Here is a 16404-nt window from a genome sequence, read left to right on the forward strand (position 1 = left end):
AATATCCGAGTAGGTGAGGCGATATCAGGTCAAAAAGCAGAAAACAATACACTGAGAGGCAAGCTGGTCTGGAGAAGGGGCAGGCCTTGCAAAGCAAGGAACCCAAAATAGTAGCAGAATGAAAATCTCCATTCATGGCAATAAAGAGTATTTCAAGCAAATAGAAAATCGAGCAAATAACATCATGCGTGCACGGACCCACCACTCAGATTGAATAGAGGCTGATATTTTACCTTACTTGGCATAGATTTTTTTTTGACAGTAATAATAAGATTATGTTGATGCCCTGCCCACCTCTCCCATTCCTCCACCTCCTCCCCTCCACTGTGAAATGCATCCTTCCCATCCATGTTTTAAATTCCCCTACATTTGCTAGTAACTGTATAGAATATATTATAGTATTGCTGTATATATCTTTACATTTACATAAATAATATCACACCACACATATGCTTTTACAACGTGCCCATTTCACTCTACATTAAATTTTAGGGATTTGTCCAAATCCATGTATATACACCTAATTTATTTTTAACTGCTCCATAGTTTTCCACTGTATAAATATGTTGCAATTTGTTTATTCACTAGGTAACTGACGTCAAAGTATGCTACGGGGAATATCCTCGTGTGTGTCTCTTTGTATATATTTGCCAACATTTCTTCCGCCCAGAGACCTACATAAAATATCACACAGGCTTTACCAAACTGCTCTCCAAAGTGGTTGGAGTTAGTTTCCTATTGCGAACGTAACAAATTGCCCTTGAAGTGAGTGACTTAGAACAACAAATATTTATCGTCTCACAGGTTCTGTGGTTCAGGAATCAAAAGTTGCCTCGCTGGGTCGTCCTGGCTCAGTAGATCTCATGAGTCGTCTGCAGTCAAGACATTGACCAGGGCAACCACCCTCAGAAGGCGTGACTGGATCTGGAATTCCAGATGGCGTACTCATACAGCTATTCACAAAAGGTCTCACTTCCTTGCGGGCACCACCGTAGGGCTGCTCAAGTGTTCGTATGAAATGGCAGCTGGCTTCCCCCAGAGACGTGATCCAAGAGATAGAAAGGAGCTTTTATGACTTGGTCTTAGAAATCACATGCCGTCGCTTTCACTCTATTCAATTCATTAGAAGCAAGTGGCTGCCTAAGTATAGCCCACACTGTGGAGAGAGGACTCCTTTGAAAGATGGGTGGTTAGTCTAAGAGCGTGTTTATTTGCCCCACAGCCTTGCCAACATTTGGTATTAGCAGACTGTTAGACATTTTTCTTAACTGAATGTCCCTGATTGCTAGTTTAGGCATCTTCTTCCGTGACTTTTGGCCATTCTGGGTTCCTCTTCTGTCAACTAGCTTCTCATAGTTATGTATTGGGTTGTTTCTCATTTTTGGATTGCCTTGTTCTTCCGTGTTATTGTCGTCCGATGTTTCAGGTCAACCTTCCTTTCAAGCCCTCCCATTATCCGTCGTCGTCATTGTTGTTCTGTTTACAACCAGAGCTTTTCTAGACTCTTGCACGAGTTCACCGATTACTCAACTCATTGTCGCTTCTTGCGAGGCACACTTTCCTCTGAGTTCAATTCCCTTTTATTTATTTATTTATTTATTTATTTATTTATTTATTTTGAGAGAGAGAGCACACAAGAGCATGTGCACGAGCAAGGAAGGGACACAGGGAGAGAGAGACAATCTTAAGCAGACTCCACACCCAGTGTGGAGCCCAACGTGGGGCTCCATCTCATGACCCTGGGATCATGACTTGAGCTGGACTAAATCTTAACTGTTACATTATTGTATCTTTCACATTTCTTAAATCATTTTTTTAATTTTTTTTTTTAAAGTTTACTCATATATTTTGAGGGGGGCGGGGCAGAGAGAGAAAGAGAGAGAGAGAATCCCAAGCAGCCTTCATGCTGTCAGTGCGGAGCCCGATGCAGGTCTGGAACCCACAAATCATGAGATCATGACCTGAGCTGAACCCCAGAGTCAGACGCTTAACCGACTGGGCCACCCAGGTGCCCCGAATTCTTCTTTTTAGTTTTCGTTATTTTTATCTGTGTATCTCATAAGCAACTTCCTCAAAATTAAATTCCCCAATTCTCGTTTTCAATTGTAACTTAATCCGTGGCTTAACCTGTCCACTGACTTTTGCATCGAAAAGACCATCTTTTCCATTTCTGGCCATTTAACTTGGTTTCTCTTACCAATCCTCCTCTCATTGTGCACTGGGTCTGAATCTTTGGTTACAATTTCTAGTCTTTTACCTTTTAGGTTCCTACTTGTTCACATTTTCTTTCAGAACGTCTGCCGTCTCAATTTCTTAAGGCACTAACCCTCCTCTTTGTGCTTCTTGGACGTTGCCTGGCGGTGAACTGTGGCGGGCTTGGACTACCGCTTTCTGTGGCAGGAACTCCTGTGGCATCCTCAGCAGGCGCAGCTCTTGCCTTTGGAGCCCCATGCGCTGGGAAAGTCGAGTCCGTGGCACAGGTGCCACGGGGCACAGGGCCTCCCGAGCTGAGGACCAGTTTGTACCTTCATGCTTGGCTTGGAATGCCTGCACCCACTCGAGGTGTAAATTTGGACTGCACTTCCCTGAACTCCAGGTTTGAGTTCTGATTTACCACTGGAGCCTTTAGAGCCTTTGTCTGGGCAGAAATAAACATCTCTGCCACTGTGCCGAGCAGTGGGCAGACTGAGTCTCGTCTCCACTTAAAGGAGGGACAGCCAGACCGTGGTCTCAGTTCCCGCCCCTGCCTGTTGTGGCTCCAAGACCACACTTTTTACCCCAGCATGGACCTAAAACTCAAACTTCCAGAGCCTTTTTGGGTTTTCCTACTCTGCAGCAACATCTAGTCCTCTGCTCTTCTCTGGGCTCTGAGTTTCCGTCTCTTTCTCTTCCGTTAAGTTGTTTTACCAGGCAAAGTATAGTCAGGAAAACAGAGCCCTGTCAGGTAGTTCAACAAAAGGATTTAAAAACATGGCCTGGGGCGCCTGAGTTCAGTCGTTAAACATCCGGCTCTTGATTTCGGCTCTTGATTTCGGCTCAGGTCATGACCTTGTGGTTCGGTTCGTGAGATGGGCCCTACGTCGGGCTCTGCACTGAGAGCACAGAGCCTGCCTGGGATTCTCTCTCTGCCCATCCCCTGCTCACGTGCTCGCTTGCTCTCTTTCTCTCTAAATACATAAATAAACTTAAAAAAATAAACAATAATAAAAGTCAATATTTTAATAGCTGCAATGACATTTTGTCCAGCTTTCTTGAGATACACCCGACCTATCACACTGTGTAAGCTTAAGGTGTACAATGAGTCAATTCGATGTACTTAAATATTGCAAAACAATTATCACCCTAGTGTTAGCTAACACCTCCATTGTGTCACATAATTACCATGTCTTTTTTGTGTTGAGAACAGTTCAGATCTACTCTCTTAGCAGCTTTCGAGTACCCAATGCAATATGATTCACTGTAATCACCACGTTGTATATTCGATCCCTTGAACTTATTCATTAAAATTGAATTTGTTAATATACACTCTCCGATACTTCCTAGATTCAAGTTATTAAGTTAAAATTACAGGTTTATCTTCAAAAAACAAAAATGGAAATAACTCGAGGTATACAGCAAAGTAACATTCAAATAAAATGTTAGGTATTTGCTTTCATTATCCTAAAGAGAAAAAATAAACACGACGTAAGTCTTAAATGCTGACTTCTTAGAAAACTAACGACAAAATAAATTAAGGAAACAGGAATAATGAAAGAGATGAATTAGAAAACAGATAAAAGAGCTGGCTATTGAAACAGAAGCAATAAACTAGACGAAACTCTGACAAGTCTATTAAAACAATAGAGAAAGCACAAATAGAAAACATTCTGAAATATGAGAAGTCTATGTGCAACTAACTCTAGACTAATAAATTTAAAACACTGCTTAATTAAGTGAATGATTTTTCTCTCAAAACACAGAAATTAGACTTTTTGGGGAAAGTAATGTGATTTAATATCATTCATGCTTATTGAAGTACTTGCCATAACACTTTGTTATATGCAGTGATTTAAAGATCTGCTTTTAGGTTGGGTGTATTTCCATACTAGATTTTAACATCTGCCGTAACCAAAAATACACCTCAGAAAGAGACACAGATCCAAACTGAAGAAAAATGTCATTGGCAGTATTTACTAAATCACAATATTCACTCTGTACTCCCACCCTCCAGGCATACCAAGATTTCTGCTGATATTTGGCTGGTAAAGTTTCTTCTTCCCTAATGTCAATGGATGATTTTGCAAACTGAAAGCAATCGCATTTTTGTATTTTTAACAAATGGGTCTAAAAAACACTTGATCTCTTCATTTGGAAGATTTCTTAAGCGGTTGACAAAGTTCTGTTTCCAGATTTTTTAGCTTCGCAGATTTGAGTTTATAGATAGCATGCTCACATCTTTTTTTTTTTTTTTTTTGCAACAGAATCACATCATGGTTGAAACATTTCCAAAAACATGATTTTCAAAATGCTCTTTCCATAGCATGAGTTTCCTCTAAAAGAAGTCATTTCCTCAAACCTTTGTTGAAGTGTCATCTTTAAGTGTGTGTGGCCAACAGCATCCACCATCTCAGAAAAGATCAGCAAATGTGGATCACTCCCCTGTTGGTGGCAGAAAGTGTGTGACCCTCTGTGTTTGACAACTCTTTTAAGAACTTTGCCCTGAACTAAGCCCCACACTTGACTGTGATGCAAAAGCCATCTGTAGTCATTTTCCATCCCATTTCAAAGATACAGGCCAGGTTTCATTATTCATGAGAGTGAACACAGATCAACATTTTAAATAGTCTTTTCGCATTTTCCAATGGTTTCAGCCAACTTTTGTCTGATCTGATTGGCTCGTCAGTGTTTTAACTCATAAAGCGCTGATGAAGGTGTCTTTTGGGGAGCACAGGAAATGCCATCTCAGCCGGTGTCTTGAGGTCCACTTGGGCCCCTGTGAGATGCATGATCCCAAAGCTGGAGCTTCTTGGCACATATCCTACCCCTTTTTGGAGTGCTCGTCTAATTAAAATTAATTAGTATAATCTGTGAATCCCCCACACCAGGCATTTGTGTCACAAGTCACTGGAAACAAGGGCATGAGGAAGTCACTGGAAATAAGGTCAGTGCCCCCATGAACCCACCAGTCCTGAACACATCACCCCCATCACATCAGACCAGCAGGCAGATGAGCAATTGAGGGTCGGTGTCTCTCCACAGTGGACATTAGTGAAATGTAATTTCTTTCTCCTTCTCTTCTCCTCCTACATCCAAAGGAACACCAAACGCATCCCATTTTGAAAATCACTGCAGAGGTACTGCCATTAAAATGAGGGAAAGACAACTTGCCCATCACCTCTTCTATTAAGTAACATGATCCTAGAAATTCTACTTAATGCCGTAAGACATGAACGAAATGAAGAGACTGTTTAAAAGGAGAAGACCAAGAAATCAAATGATCGAAACCTGGAGTGAATTATATGTAAATATCTAACCCCTCTTTCATAGTCAAAGGACATTTAAAGTTAAAAGGGAACCACAGAAATCACAAAGGAAGAGGCTGAGAGCCTTGCCGGTATAAAAATATAAACTTTGGAGCATTATAAACAGTATCACTAAAAGTAAGAGGCAAACAGGGAACACAAAAACAACATGAACACACAATTCACAAAACTGGAAAGACAAACAACTAATAAGATATATGGAAGTAATAGTTGATCTCATAAGCCACCAAAGAAATAAAACTTTTTATGCTGTTTTTTCAGCATGGGATGGTTTTGTTTACATTTCAAACATAAAAACAGAACAGACTTCTCTCTCCTCAAATCCCGCTAAAAGCATGGGATCGAAGAACAAACTGGAATACATTCATAAAAGCACAGAATATGGAAGAAGGGGACCACCATCACTGGTTCAAAACAACTGGCAGAATGATTTTGCTCATCTTGATGGACAAGGTTGGGCAGAGCAAGTCCCGGCTGAAAACGTGACAAGGGGAAGGCTGAGGTAGAGAGATGCACTGTGGGACGGCACGAGCGCCCCGAGCTGGCAGGTACTAAGAGCTAGAATGGACACAGGGTGGAATTGGGGGTGACTGATGAGAGCCCTTTACTTGGAACAGCTGAGCGGGTCTCGCACCCCAAGGAAAAGGTCCTCTTACTGGAGTGAACTTCCTGAGGGTTGGGGGGGTGCCCCAGGATGAGGCCCTCTTCCTCTGGCATTTGCTTGGGGGCGGCCTGTTCCCCCTTTCCCAGCCAGAAATGGAATCCATGCCCCACCCCTCTAAAGGTCCGCAGTCATTCCTCACGTTCAGGGGCAGATGCTGGTGTTGACGACACAGGAACCCTGAAGGGACTCGATTTTAGAAAGGCTCCAGCTCTCCCGCTTCTCCACGAGGCCCCGTGTACTCACGTTCTGTATGTCACCTTGCCCCTGAGTAAACCAAAGAAGCTATGTTCCTGCCCCAAGGGGGAAGCCAACAAGTTACTCATTCTCTGAGTTTCATCCTCGGCCCCCACACACCTGATAATATCCAAGAAGAACCAGATCCCCAGCAACAAGACATTAGCCTCGAACAAACCTCAGTCGTCACTGGCGTCAATGCCCCTGCCTTTGGGGGTTTATGGAATAACACCTGTTTCTCAGCTGACACTCGCCTTTGATCGGACCCTACCCAGGATTCCTGAAGGAACACATATCCTCGACCCCTTTCCAATATAAAACCCCGACTCCAAGAGACGGGGAGACTCACTTCTCTTTTTCTGAGCCTCCCAAACGCTCCCTCTGCTAATACCCGTGTCATTTGCTCCATTCAGTAGACTCTGCTCTCACTTCCTCCTTGTCTGATTTCTATCCTGGGTGAAGCCAAACGCGCTCTGGGCTGGTCCCGAGGGGCCCCCTCGGGGTCCTGGACCCTTGCCGGCCTGCGTCATGGACAGGAAGCCTGACTTGTACTGGCACTTGCTTTCTTCTTTTTTAAATGTTCATTTATTTTTGAGAGGAAGAGACAGAGTGTGAGCAGTGGGGAGGGGCAGAGAGAGAGAGAGAGAGGGAAACACAGAATCCGAAGCAGGTTCCAGGCTCCAAGCTGTCAGCACAGAGCCCGACGCGGGGCTCGAACCCCCGAACCGTGAGATCATGACCTGAGCCAAAGTCAGACGCTTAACCGACTGAGCCGCCCAGGCGCCCCACGTACTGGCACTTTCATTCAGAAAGCTCGGAAATGCTAACGCCAAACCAGGACTGCTGGACCCTTGAAGACACTCAGCATCCCCAAGGGGACAGCAAAGGTGACCCCAGAAATAAGAAGAAGGATTCTGGAAAGAGAAGGCACCTTGGAAGAATTTTAACATAACACTTCAGGGAGACCTGACAGGCTGCTTAGAAAAGTGAGCGGTGAAATCAAGAGCTCGGGAAAGTTAAAATTCGGATTGGAAAAAAAAAAAAAAATCAGTACAACTAGAGGGGAAATTTATGCACAGCACACAATATAGAAAAATAAACATTTTTCATTAATACACAGGATTAATGCAGAAGGGCCACATCCGCGTCATAAGCATTTCAGGATGACAGAACAGAGAACTTGAAGGAAAGGAAATAATAGAAGAAAAATATCTGATGATAGGAAGCTCTGGACGGAAAAGGCCCATCAAGTAGCTCAAGACTCATAAACAGCCCCAAACCTCATAAGGTTACAGAGCACGGGGATAGAGAAAGGACTCTAAAGCTTCTAGAGCAAAGGACAGACAGCTTCCTGATGAATGATGATCACGCCGGCAGTAGACACGTATCAGCATCCTCGGATACTAGATCACGGAGCGGACTGCTTAAGTCTCGTAGGAAAAATTACTTTACACCCAGTCAAAATCCAATCAAGACAGGCACTTAGAAAGTGTACGATTCATACACACTTCCTAACAGAGTCACTCAATCAACTGTGTCGGCAAAACATACAAGGAATCCAAGAAATTGGAGAATGGGATCCAGCCCGTGGATGGAATCTAACAAGGAGGTGCGCTCCCAGAAGGCCACCGCGGGAGCAAATCAGACCAGGGCAGGGACAGGAGGAACCTGCAGGAGCCAGCGATGTGCTGCAGCTGGGTCATCTCTGCAGTCACACGGCGATATCGAACGTCAGACGCAAGTAGAGAGGGCTGTCCTCTCCCTTCCTCCAAGGTGAGGGCTTTTTCCTCTTTCTTCTACAAGTGGCACAAGATTGATGACACAATAGTTGTTTCTGCACAGAATATTTATAATAATAATATTCATCATAATATTATAAACACTAATTATGTTCTTTTCGAGTCTGAAAGCGATAGACAAATCATGGGAATTTCAATTCCAGATAGAGCACGAGTGTACGTGTTTGACCCCATGATGGTCTAGTGATACAACTGGTCGAAAACAAGGAGAAAGGAACGTGGGGTGTGAAGTCCCTCATCTCTCCCAGTGGGAGGTCCAAAGGTACGGATTAAAGTTAATAAGGAAAGAGTTAAGTGTATGAGCTAACGCAAGGAAGCTCCTCAATTCAAAGATTTAAAAATAAAAACGTGGCCAGCAGAGACAGGAAGGTAAGGACAGGGAGGGCTGGGGGGCAGTGGGGCTCCCCTTGTCCTTCATTACAGGGCATGGGGAGGTTCTACTTAATATTTATCTAATGTTTATTTTTTTGAGAGAAAGAGACAGAGCGTGAGCAGGGGAGGGGCAGAGAGAGAAGGAGACACAGAATCGGAAGCAGGCACCAGGCTCTGAGCTGTCAGCACAGAGCCCGATGCCGGGCTCGAACTCCCGAACCGCAAGATCACGACCTGAGCCGAAGTCGGATGTTTAACCAACTGGAACACGCAGGCACCCCATGGGGAGGTTCTACTTAAAACGGAACCAAAAACGCAGGAGCACTTCATCTGGAGTGATTTCACCCACGGAGGGTGCCAACAATGACAAATGGCTAAAAGCAGTTGCCTCTGTCGTGAAGGCTTTGACTGACGGGGACTCTTACTTTTTATTTGTACCCACTTATATTGTTTTTTATTATCTGATCCCTGCATTACTTTTATGAGGTCAGCCCATAAAATTATATGGGAAGCATAACCACAACTATATAAATATAATTACCTGGTCACATCTATATTCACACGCATATTCACATGCATTCATATGGATGCCCACATACGTGTGCTCACAGGTATATTCGCGGAAAAAAGTTATTGGAAGGAGATAGAACAAAATGTAAATACTACTTCTTGCTGAGTGATGGATGTAACTGTATTCTTATTTGTCTGAACTTTCCACGCTCGGTACCATGGATCTATTTCATGTTTATAACTGGGAAGAAATGAACAGGGTTTTAGAAACTGAAGAGCCTGCCTGGAATTTCCTGCACGTGAGGGCAGGACCCCAGGGAGCCGGAAGGCAGAAAGAAGGCTGCTTCAAGGCCAGGGCTTAAGAGACCCACAGCCATCACACGTGAGTACACACTGCGTCTGCAACCACAGGCCCCGGAAGACGGAGCCTGGGCGGGCGAGCATTAAGGGTTACTTACACCCAGCAGTGTGGACCAGATGTGCATCTCTTCTACCAAATCTGATTTAGAGTGGAACTGCCTCCCCGAGATTTTCCAAGGATCGAGGGCCCGCAGGTAATCAGACGAGCACACCTGCTGGAAGGAATTTTATTTAGATCAGCGTCACAGGAATGCCGAAGCTCGCCTGCCAAAAGAGAGGCTTTTGGCAGATGATTTTGAGTTGTTCTTTCTGAAAGCAATTAGACAAAAAGTTCAGCTGCTTTTTAGGGCTCCTCCTTCAGGCTATTATAACCTTTTTTAATTAATAAGTTGAATGTGAAAGGGTTTAATTTTAATAAATTTTTATGGATCCTCATACAAGGTTTTCCTGCTAACTCTTCTGGAAATTTCTGGCTGCTCAAGCATCCAGACAAAGGTGGGGAGTCTTGCTGGCTGAGTCAGGAACCCTCTCCCAAAGACAGTGGGAAGCGAGAGACTGCGGGGTCTGGGGGAAAGAGCCGCACGCCGTGCCCAACCTTGACCGTGCAGAGTTCTCCAGAATTCTTCACTAGCTGTCTTAGTCTGCCCAGGCTGCCACAAACTATCATTGACTGCGTGGCTTCAACAACAGAAATTTATTTTCTTACAGTTATAGAGAGTAGAAGTTCAAACTTGAGAAACTTAACAGAAGACCATGGGGGAAGAGAAGGGGAAAAAATACTTTCAAACAAAGAGGGAGGGAGGCAAACCATAAGAGACTCTTAAATACAGAGAACAAACTGAGGGTTGATGGGCAGGAGCGTGGGGGGCGGGGGTGGGGGGGAGGGGAAAATGGGTGATGGGCATTGAGGAGGGCACTTGCTGGGATGAGCACCGGGTGTTGCATGTAAGCGATAAATCACGGGAATCTATCCCAAAACCAAGAGCACACCGTATACACTGTATGTTAGCCAACTTGACAATAAATTATATTTAAAAAAGAAGAAACAAACTAGAAGTCCAAGATAAGAGTGTCGGCATGGTTAGCCTCTGGTGGGCGCTCTCTTCCTGGTTGGTACAGGGCTGCTTGCTTACTGTGTCCTCACGCGATGGGAAGAGAGAGAGAGCAAGGAAACTCTCTTGCGTCTTTTCTCATAAGGGCACTAATCCCATGATGAAGCCTCCACGCCATGATCTCAACTGAACCTGATTATCTTCCAAAGGCCCCGCCTCCAGAGAGTAACACAGTGGGGGTTAGGGCTTCAACGCTTGAATTCTCCAAGGGACCTGATCCAGTCTATAGCACGAGCCAGATTCAGAGCAAATATGGCTGAAGGTGGACAAAATCAAGCCAGGCGTCTAAAAGTCTGTTCCTTTGTGTTACTTGTTTAAACTTGAATTAGCACTATATTGCCTGGAAGAGGCTGTAAGAGATTCCTGGAAAAAGGTACTGCACCCCTGGAGATTTAGCTCATTTGGGCCAATTTACATAAAATGAAAAGCATGTAAATTAGATTCATTCAATCCATCATTCAGATGGAAAGTAGTTTGAAATTCACCTATTGTTTAGGAGGTGACAGCATAAGAATATTTGGAAATAAGACATAGTGCTGGGGACAAGGACTTCATTATATTTTGAGATTTCTTCTCATTTTTCCATAAATCTGAGGGCACCCAGGGGAAGGCTGAAGCCAATCTAGCCACAGGGAAGGTCAGTTCAGCCGGTTGGTTGTTTGGTGGGAGGGACTTAAAGCATCTCTACGCTGGGATCCAGGATGGTTACAGCAGAAGTCACAGAACGTGTCCTCCAAAAGTCACAAACTATCAGGATAGGAGTCCCAGAGGTCAGGTAATATCTGGGCCGTGCACCTGAGAATGATGCACAACTCAGGCAGAGAAGAGTGACTCCCCGGAGCAAGCAGCCTTGTTTAGTCCAGGTGGCGTGGCAGAGGGTGACACAGGGCACAGACTTCTTACCTGCAGGCCAGACACGGGTGCCCTGCAGAATGCCACGCCCCAGACAGTCCACAGCCTTGGGAATGTCACAAACAGGACACAAGGTCATCCCAACAGCCAGGCGGAAGACTGAATGCAACGCGGCAGTCACCTCGGGGACATCGGCTGGCAAGGAGAGGGTCCCAGTTGACAGGAGAAACAAAAGGCAGAGACCAAAAATAAGCACACAGGCTGTCCTCCTGGTCAGCATCTAACCTTCACAAAGACACCGTGATGGAGAGGAATCTGCTGAAAGAATGAGAAGCTTTTCTACGCGCAAGGGACACAAACAAATTTTAGAAAAATCCACAACAAAAGTCTACAAAGTACAACCAGACTGTGAGCTCCTTGGACACAAACTTCTCCCAGGACCAAAGCCTCTGTCAGGCACATAAGGAGCACTCAGAAATGTTTGCTGAGGGGCCCCTGGGTGGCTCAGTCGGTTAAGCGTCCAACTCTTGACCTTAGCTCAGGTCTTGATCTCATCAGGGTCGTGAGTTCAAGCCCCACACTGGGCTCTGTGCTAGGCGTGACGCCTACTTAAAAAAATGTTTGTTGAATGCACACATGAGTGAGTGGATATGAAAGAACCTGTTTTGCTGAGAACCGCCAAGACAGAGAGGAGACAAGGTCTCCTGGAGCTACCCATCCTTCCACGGTGACTCCTGGAGCGAAACACATGTCCAGGGCCTGTGGGAACAGAGAAGTCGAATTTGGGAGCTAGAACTCTCATGGAGTCATAATGATGCCAGAAGTTTCTCTGGGGACCATGTCCATCTGGCATGAAAATACCAAAGAAGATTCTTCAGAATAGGTCATGCATAACAGCAGTGAACATTTGCAGAGGGCTTACTGTGTACCAGGGAATTCTACAAACAATGCTAAGCAATATGTCAGTTGTACCTTGTAAGGCAGGATTAATAGTATCCCCACTTTACAGACGAGGGAAATGAAGCACAGGCATAATAAATAACTGGTCCAAACTGCAGAGTTAGTACCCGGTAGAGTGGGAAGCCAAACTCAAGTGGCAGGGCTCCAGAGACACACGTAAGACTCCCTCTGCAGTGACTGTCCCTGGGATGGACAGACAGCAGCAACTAAAGGCATGTATTCATCCCAGAAATATGTACGGATGCTGGCCCTATCCATCCTTCTGGAGCCATCACATGAGGCATGGCCTCTGCCCTTCAAAACATACCTACTAGTCTGTCTGTAAACAAATGTCCTGGAGGCCAGTGCGAGGCTCAAAAGGGTCCAAGGAACTTGGGAATGGAAGCTTCTTCTCTGACAAAGCAGAAGGTCCAGGGCAAGGTGCTGTGGGAGTGTAAAAGGCGCTGGAGAAAGCAATGGAGGCGGGGAGCATTCTCAGGGAACTCAAGGAACACAAGGGTGGCGCCATGACGGAGGGAAAGGAAGCCACCTTCAAGAGCCCTTGGCTGAGGGCATCAGAGGGAAGCCTGATGGATCAGAAGTGGCAGGCAGGGAAGGACACCAACAGGCAAAACAAACACAAGTGCAAGGTCCCCCCACTGTTTGCTGTCTTCTTTTGTCCCACAGCCAGCCAGGAAAAGCAACACTGGATCGCTTCCCACACTCCATTCGAAGCCAAAGAGGTACAAAAGCCAACCTAATTTAGTCATCTTCCCTCCGCTCTCCCCTGAAATGACCTTACTCACCGGGTCCAGGGAGCTGTTCTGAGTTTGAATGAGCAGCTTTTTCCCCTGTGCTTCTTGCTTCAAGGCTGCCTGGAGGTGGGGGGATTTCAGACCAGAGACCGGAGTGTGAGGAAAGAAGCAGGCTCCGGTCAAGGTGCTGACGTTCCCAAGGCGGGGACCTGCCAGCCCACTGCCTACCTCCGGGCTCAGCCCTCTCCTGTCCATCTGTGGGCCTCTCCCGGTCACGCCCCACACCCCATCCCTCTGTGTCATCATTCCCTGATGCTAAGGGTGGCCCTTCTTCAGTGTCCAGTTCAACTCACTCAGCAAGGAGGTCTTTGCCATAAAAAGAGAAGCAGCGTAGCAGATCGGCCTTCAAGCTAAACAGACCCCAGACCCCGTCCTGACTCTGCCAGGTTCCAGCTGTAAGACTCCAGATGATGCAACCTTCTAAGTCTTAGTTTTCCCACCAGTACAATGGGGAGTCAGAAGGTATTTGCCCCATTGAGCGGTCATGAGTATTAACGGGGATTAGCCAGAAAATACTTAGCACAGGGCCCAGGACATGGTAAGCAACGCGCCCAGGTCCTGGCACTCAGGATATGGCTGAACATGCACAGCAATGGCTTCCATACGGCCGCGCGCACGAACATCAGTGGGTAAGGAAGGTCCAGGCGGGGAAGGGACGGTAGGGCAGAGAGTGTGACCTCAGTGACTGTAACACTGATATCACCCTAGTGCCACTTCAGGCGGCACCTTGGGTAGCTCCAGAGTCAGTCACGAACTGGGGTGGTGGGGGTGGGGCACACTGAGGCATCTGATGACATCAGCACAGAAACAACAGCAAGAGTGTAAAGTCTTAGAAGGGGCCAACAAGGAAAACGAAGGTGGTCTGTAAAAGGGGTAAAAACGTGGAACGTTTTAAGAGAAGTAGGGTGAACTGTAAAGGGCTGGCATGCCACAGCAAGGACCAGACTTTAAAGAAAAACAGGGATGATCCAAGGAAACAGGAAAGATCCACAAGACGTGCCTGGGAATGGAGTGAGTAAACAGGGAAGAAGCAAACCAAAGATGAGGAAGCAGCCTCAAGGCAGCCATACCAGTCACACGCAAGGACGACTCGGGTCCCAGTGAGTCCCTCCCCTACACTCTTTTGTTTTTTGCTTTTTGACCTGGGTTGGGCCCACAAACTAGGTTCCCCATAACACACGGCACCATGTCACTTTGAAGGTGAGGGGACAGAAAATTGTAACGGGTGAGGCCAATATAACCTTGGCAACATAACCTTCCTGAAACATGACTTTGGAAAAGATGCCTCCCGTTTAGAAAATTCTAGAAGGACAAGGAAGTAGAAGAAAAAACAATGGGTTTTTTTTTTGGGGGGGGGTGCCTGCGTGGCTCAGTCAATTAAGTGTCCAGCTCTTAATTTCAGCTCAGGTCATGACCTCATGGTTGTGAGATAGAGCCCCGCATGGGGCTCTACGCTGAGCGTGGAGCCTGCTTAGGATTCTCTCTCTCCCTCTTCCTCTGTCCCCTGCTCACACACGCTCTCTCTCTCTCTCTCAAATAAATAAATCAACTTTAAATAAAAAAGTGGTTTTGACTAGTTGAAAGCTCTGTGACATCTGGATAAGCAGTGACCATAAAGATCAGAATTCTCTTCCCATTAAAAAAAAATGGTAATTTAAAAATATAAAAAAAGAATAAGGGAAAATTTACCCTTTGGTAGATTTTTTAAGTTATTAATAATTAAACCAGGGTAGCACTGGAAAAAGAATAAAAGCAGTAGTGGGGCCGAACTCACAGATGAGAAGTTCAGTCCAAATGAGTGTGGTAATTCGGTACATAACAAAACCGGATGGAGGGGCGCCTGGGTGGCTCAGGTGGTTGGGCGACCCAACTTGGGCTCAGGTCATGATCTTGCGGTTTGTGGGTTCGAGCCCCATGTCGGGCTGTGCGCTGACAGCTCGGAGCCTGGAGCCCATTTCAGATTCTGTGCCTCCCTCTCTCTCTCTGCCCCTCCCCTGCTCACGTTCTGTGTCTCTTTCCTTCAAAAATAAATAAACATTAAAAAAAATAATTTAAATCGGTGGATGGATTCATTCCATAAGTAGTATTGGAAAAAACTGAAAATCGTTTGAAAAAGAAATAATGATGAAGTTAGATCCCTGTATCACATCACAGCCCAAGTAGTTGGTGGATTTAAAAATGTAACGATGGGGCGCCTGGGTGGCTCGGTCGGTTGAGCATCCGACTTCGGCTCAGGTCATGATCTCACGGTCCGTGAGTTTAAGCCCCGCGTCAGGCTCTGTGCTGACAGCTCAGAGCCTGGAGCCTGTTTCGGATTCTGTGTCTCCCTCTCTCTCTGCCCCTCCCCTGCTCATGCTCTGTCTCTCTCTGTCTCAAAAATAAATAAATGTTAAAAAAAAATAAAAAATAAAAAATAAAATAAAATAAAATAAAAATGTAACGATAAAAATATATATTAGACTTCCGGTAAAAACTGGCAAATCAACCTCACCTCATTTCTCGTCTCTCCTTTCCAAAACATGGCTCAAATAAGAAGGAAGGATAGCAGGCAGGGAAACATTCCTCTGAAAGCCACAAGGACAAAGAGGAGGGAGGGGGGGCTTCAGAGATATAGAAGTCCAAAGCAGAGGGGGTGGTGTTGAATAGTATTCAACTGTTTAAGTTGCGTGCGGTCCACTACATTAATAAAAAGTGGGGGTTTTTTTAATTTACAAGACAAATTTGATATTTAGAAGTAAATATGTTCGTAATCTTGAGAGTGAGGAAGAGTTTTCTAAGCACGACCCCAAACGTAAATATTTAAAAGGGAAGGATACATTTGATTAGATATTGTTTTAAAAACAAGAAGTTAGGGGCACCTGGGTGGCCCAGTCAGTTGAGCATCTGACTTTGGCTCAGGTCATGATCTCGCGGTCTGTGAGTTCGAGCCCCGCGTCGGGCTCTGTGCTGACAGCTCAGAGCCTGGAGCCTGCTTCGGATTCTGTGTCTCCCGCTCTCTGACCCTCCCCCGTTCATGCTCTGTCTCTCTCTGTCTCAAAAATAAATAAATGTTAAAAAAAAAAATTTTTTTTTAAATAAATAAATAAATAAATAAAAACAAGAAGGGGCACCTGGGTGGCATGCTCAAAGTCAGTTGAGCATCTGACTTTGGCTCAGGTCATGATCTCGCGGTCTGTGAGTTCCAGCCCCACGTCGGGCTCTGTGCTGACAGCTCAGAGCCTGGAG

This window comes from Panthera tigris, chromosome E3, assembly GCF_018350195.1.
Source record: "Panthera tigris isolate Pti1 chromosome E3, P.tigris_Pti1_mat1.1, whole genome shotgun sequence".
Lineage (NCBI taxonomy): Eukaryota > Metazoa > Chordata > Mammalia > Carnivora > Felidae > Panthera > Panthera tigris.